Here is a 6272-nt window from a genome sequence, read left to right on the forward strand (position 1 = left end):
GGTGCATGGTAGTTGCTCAAAATCTCTCGCATGGAGAAAGCACATTCAGATGCTAAAAATATCATATGTTTACACTTGTAAATCCCCATTAGCAAATGATTTTCCTAATGCTTTAGACAATATAGTAGCAAAGTGCAGCTGCTTCAGCCCGAATGGTATTTTAGTGATTTTTAAGAACTTAATGAGATCAGGTAATTGACTAGTGAAGCTAAAAATTTTACCTTCAATTAAACAATCAACAGCTCAGTACATCAACATAATCATCTTTGCCCCTCCACCTCTCTGTTATTAAATCAATATGTGGGTAGCAGTTGTCTAAGAAACCACTTCCTCTGTGTTTCTAAACCAGTGTTCAGGACCCATTTTAAAGCATTTATTCAATCTGTCTGGTGTAATTTGCAAATAATGGAAAGTATGTAGTAATGCAGATTCCGTAATCAACTAAGAAAAAATAAGGCCTTAATTCATTTGTTGCTTAATGGCATTATTTGTCCTACATTTTTTTCTGGTACAACCAACAAATAATACCTTACATACATTTTAAAGTATCATCGTGTGTGCCTCATTTGCCAGTGTGAGATTATTCCTCATACACAGAGGAAATCAAATTGTACAGGTTGTGCTAATGAATCCTGTGACTGATAGCTCAGGAGACAGTCATGAGGCAAAAGCATCATCTTTGAAAAAGAAAATACAAAATAACAGAAAATAATTTTGTCAGGAAACCCCTTTCCAAGGGTTATATTACAACACAGTAATCTCATTTTGGAGTGGTTGATGATGAATCAATATAAACCGCCCTCTCCAACCACAACTGTGCATGTAAGATATTCATTACTTCAAGCACAGGGAACTTCTGCTGTCTTGCAAAAGACTCTGAAGTTGGCCAGTTTCATCCTACCACACATTACTCTCAGAAGAGTTCTGGTGTCACATCACCCACAGGCCTCTGTGGCATAATTCTCTTCTCCAGGAAAAACATTTGTTTCCATATGCAAGTAGCATATATTTTGCTACAGCAAAAATGTCAGGTGAAGGTTAAAAAGGGATAAAAACATTGTACTTTTCATATAAAGTTTTTTGGTGTTTTTGTGGGGGTTTTTTTGTTTGTTTGTTTTTGTTTTGTTTTGTGGGTTTGTGGTTTGTTTTTTTTTTTTTTTTTTTTTTGGTTGGTTGGTTGGGTTTGTTTTGTTTTGTTTTGTTTTTTTAATTAAGATATAAATATATTATGATGTATGTTGATATTTATCATCTGCACTCTCAGTGAGTATACCCTGACCACCCAGACACTCCCAAAGGCTGTGGGGCAGGGATAGATGGTGGAGCAAACCAGCACTGAGCATGAAGACTATTCATTATGAGAGTAACACGGGCAGAAAACGGGTGTCTTTTATTCAGCTACTGCAGTGTCAGCATTCTCTTCCCCTACCACAGTATAGGAAGCAGTGAACAACACAAAGACTATCTGCATACAGTTCTGACTGAGATTTTCAAAAGCAACTAGTGATCTGATGTTGGAAAGAGTTACCATAATGAGAAATGATTTGGGGAAGCGCTGTACATGTCCTGCCTGCTCACAGAGGTGAGCCAAGGTGGCAGAGACTGCCAGGAGCTGCCATCTTTGCTGCTGCCACTATTGCTGCTATTCCACTGAATCAAATTAGAATGCTTCACTTGGAGTAAAATGTTCATTAAGTTGCAGGGGTATTGCACCAAGGAGACAATATTGTAGCTGGTGCATTACTGGTGACCAAGCCAATGTCTGTGTGAGCCTTCAGGGCCAAAGCCACAGAACAGGGTTTAGCTCTGCAGGGCAGACCTGATCCATCTCCTAGGGATTGTACTGACCACTAGTTTATCCCAAAATCTTACTTGGATGGAAAACTTTAGTCTGGTCCCTGACAGACTGTCAGATCAGTCTCTGCCCTTTACCCCAAACAGCAATTTTCCATTATCTGACAAACTTCAGGTGAAATTTTTGGTTTGCTCCAGTGCCTACATCAGGATGCCATGGGGCTGCAGAGCTACTGTCCCATCCCATTATTTTTGCCTCTGAAGCCTCTATTACTACAGCTCAACTCCTTTGGCTGTTCTCACCCTGACTTGTACAGCCCTGTGTTTGTTTTCAGCCAACAGAGCAACTCATTCGCAGTTCCTGCCCACATCTCACTGGCACTGACATGCTCAGAGATAAATTTAATCTGGTGTCTTACTACCAGGGAGCCCAGAATGGACCAACGAAACTCCCTCAATGAGCCAAGCTTTCTCTGAAGTGCTGGCGGGGCTTCAACACCCACCAGCCAAAAATTAGTGCAGAACTTTTCCTTAAAGGGTTATCTTCTCTAAACTCCTGACACCAACTTGGGCTATTTTCAAGGTACGTTTGAGAAGAACTTCCAGGATAAGTCCCTGGAAAGTTACCTCAGCCACTGTTCCATCCTTTTGCAGAAATGGGTCCTTCTGTACCTTAGGACTATAACATGTCTCTCTGATTGACTTTGTGTGCTAGATTAGGCTTTTGGCTGTGTAAGAGGGTTCCTTATTATACAAAGAAGGAAGTGGAAGAACTCATGTGGATAAAAAAAGTTACTTCTTCCCCTTTTAACCTGTGATTTTTATCCTGATAGCTGCAGTAAGTCATTGAGATACAATTGCAGGGTAGTGGGCAGTCTTGACTCATTTTAAGATGGCTCTACCCTCATGTGGGTGTATTCTAGGACAAAAACTCTCAGTATGGCTAGACTGCGATAAAAGTTATATTTTTAAAGACACTAACTAACAAGGTTTGACTAACATGATTTGAAACCTTGCATAGACAGGACAAGTCAAATGCTAAAAGGTGTTTAAAAGTGTTTGCTAAGTCATTCTAAAGATACAACTTTTATACTTGTCTAGACAATGACAGAATACTCCTTACAGTGGCATGGCCCCTGCTACAGCCAAGGAGTATAATGGCATAGGAAATGATCTGTAAGAATTTTCTCCACATGGGTCTTCAAAGCAATGGCACAGATTGAAGAGCAGGGAAACCCTGAAGGGTCTGTCTAGACGACAAGGTAAAAAGGATTCTCTTTTTTCAGTAGATTTAGTTCAGTCAGGAACTCTTTTTTCAAAAGCAAGACCTACTAGGAGTCTACTGATATAATCTGCCCAGGTTTAGCAGGTCATATTCTGGGCTCCTCGCTGACTGCAACTCAGCCTGCTAAAATCATGTTAAAAGTTTTGAGGTCTATGTGTCTGTCAGGTGGGATTCTTAGTCCTTAAATAAGCTTGATTGAATTAAGTCTCCTGGAAATGACCTCTTCCCTAAGGCTGATGAGATGGCAGCTCATTTTTCATGCCCATTCAATCTTTTAACCCAAATAATTTCCCTAAACTGTACCAACAAATGCAAAGTTCAATTTGTCTTTAGTGTCAGTATTTCTAGCTGACTGTGAGCACCAATCTATTTCCTACAGGCCACCACAGCAATTTGTTTTGACTTCGTTTTCCCCAAAATGTACTCGGACAAAACCCTTGATCAAATCTGCTCCTTTAAACAGTTGCTTGAAAATGTCTGGCCCACATGCTTGAACATATACCCACCCTAACAATTGTCTTGTAAAAAGTCAGCAGATAAATTCTTAGTCATTAATACTTAATATCCTTACACTAGTTTGCTCTTACCAAGCTTACTGAAGAGTGAAAAAATCAGAATATCTCTTTCCCAGACTTGTGCTAGTATCTTTGACATCTTGAATAATACTCTCAGGAAAGACAAAAAATAAGAATGAAAAATGAAAAAGTCACTATGACAATTCTAAACCAAGCATAGGCACAGCCTCTCAGACTGTTTAATATCAGGCTCTGTTTTGCTATGTAAAAAAAAAACCTCAACAACAACAACAAACCAAAACAGAAACAAAACCAAATAAAAAAAAAAAAAAAAAAAAAACCAAAAAAAAAAAAAACCACCAAACTTTTAGTTCTATTTATTATTAAGGCTCAATGACATAGGTGGTTATCAAACTGATAGGAAAAAAGACCTACCTTTCTATTAGTCCCATTAGAGATTATGTCTTTATAACATGGGTGGGTATCTAACATCCAGGGGAAAACTCACAAGTCACCAACTCAATTGAAAGACTCCACCAAATAATAATTTGCTGGTATAGCTCGAAGTGACCAAAGTAACACAAGTCTGGATGTGCTTGTGGTTCCCGGGGTTTAGTAGTCATTTGTCAATAGCTCTCAGACAATGGAGCTGTGAAACGGAGCCACTTAAGTTAACATGATAAGCCTTTTACACGATTGTGTAAAGTTTTTTTGGCCTTGACCTGCACCATCTGAAATATTTTAGAAATACACATTGATTTCCTGTTTTGGATAAATAGGAATAAACAAACCTCCTATGCTCAGGAGGCCTGGAGCTAGTCCACGTTTGAAAATAAGACAGAGACTCAACTGTCAGCAAAGGCTTTTTGGTAACCTGTTGTCACCAAAGACCTGGACAAAGTCCTTACTAAGCCCAAACCACTGCTAAACCTTACTGGGAAGTTGATCTGAATCAGATCAGCACGCTCTGACCTGCTGTTCATGCCTCTTTCAGGTTTGAAAAGTTCAGGTTTTTGAAACTTTCTCACGTGCTAAAGTGATGACTTCAAAACAACATATTGCACATATATATATACACACACACACATACATACATACATACTTATATATATACATACATACATACATACATAGCTAAAAGACAATACTCATGCACAGATATTATTGTCTGATTTATTCTTTTTTATGTGCTTTCAGGAGACATTAATAGCAGATGTCTTCCAGGCCTAATACCATTTCTCGTCATCCACTCAGCTGAGTGGATGGATAAAACAAACCCCTTTTATCCGACATGGCCAGAGGAAGGTCCTTTTCCAGCGAAAGCAAACAATTAGCAGCCCTGAGTTATTATTTCCTATTATTGTGCAATAGAAGAGGCTCTGGACATTTCAGCGCGAAGGATTAAAGCGACCTGCTTTGCAAACATCGCGCATCCTCCCTCCTCCTCCTCCTCATCCCCCCCCTCCTTCTCAGGCGGGGCCCCACGCGTGTCCCGGGACGCGCCCGCGCATCCTGCGCATCATCCCGCGCTGTATCCCGCGCATCATCCCGCGCATCATCCCGCGCCGCGCACCGAGTCAAAGTACACAGCGCCTGGGTGGATCGCCTATTAGGCTGGAAACAGTCCTGCATATCAAAGGCCGACGAACCTAATGACTAAAAATATAAGTACCTGACCCGGAGGATTAATCACACACTGTCAAGCTGAAATTGGTGCAATTCTTCCAATCATTAACGTTTTGCTTACAAAAATGTGCTTTTCTGTTTGTTTTTCTGCTAAATGATAACCATTTTCAAGTTGAATCGGCTGATAAAAAAGTCGAAAACAAGACGGGAGTTGTGCTGGAAAGGTCATACGTGCCAGCTGGGCATGGAATAGCCAAGGGGCAAACAAACAGGGCAGAGCGGGGTGGCACGGAAGGGGCTCGAAGGTTTTCCCGAACGGTGTAAAGTGCTTTGGCTGTTTTTCTCCTGCCAAAGAGAGGAGACCGCCCGGGGAGGGACACCCGCCCGCCCCCCTGTGCCCACCCCCACCTCGGTGCCCCCGCGTGGGAACGAGCTGGGGGATTCGGGACGGCTGTGGGGTGTCACTTGTCACCTGCCGGTGGGTTTTACCCCCCTAAAGCCCCTCTCAGGGTGGGCGGGTGAGCCAGGATCCAGAGTATCGACTGCCCAGCCTGGGTTACAGCACAGCGCTGTTTGTCACCCTGGAAATGCACATCCCCGGCTGCAGACCGCAGGGAGCTCCCCAGGGCAGGGAGCCGCCAGATCCCCCCACGGCGGGGAAAGCGCCTGGGTTGGGCTTCCCTGGACCCCTTTTCACCGCCCGGGACGCGACCCCTGGGAGTCCCTCGGGCAGAGCCCTCTCCCTGCCCATCGCCCCGGGCCCGGCTGGCCCCCGGCTGGTCCCGGCCGGGGAACACCGGCACCAGCCCCGGTGGAAATGGGGTTTGCCCGGGGTTTGCCACTCTCACAGACCCGCGGCCGCCCCCCTGTCCCGGCCGCTCCGCTCCAGGCGTGTCCCATCCCCACCGAAAGCACGGCCATAGCACCGAGTCGCGTTGAAGAGGCAACGCCGGTTTCAGTCACCTTGATACCGGTCAGGACAGATAAACACATCAACACACGCGGAGGGGGAATCGTCCCGAGCGCTCCCTGCTCTGCTCCCAGCCCTCACA

This window comes from Zosterops lateralis, assembly GCF_965231275.1.
Source record: "Zosterops lateralis genome assembly, chromosome: 8".
In the NCBI taxonomy this organism is placed as follows: Eukaryota; Metazoa; Chordata; class Aves; order Passeriformes; family Zosteropidae; genus Zosterops; species Zosterops lateralis.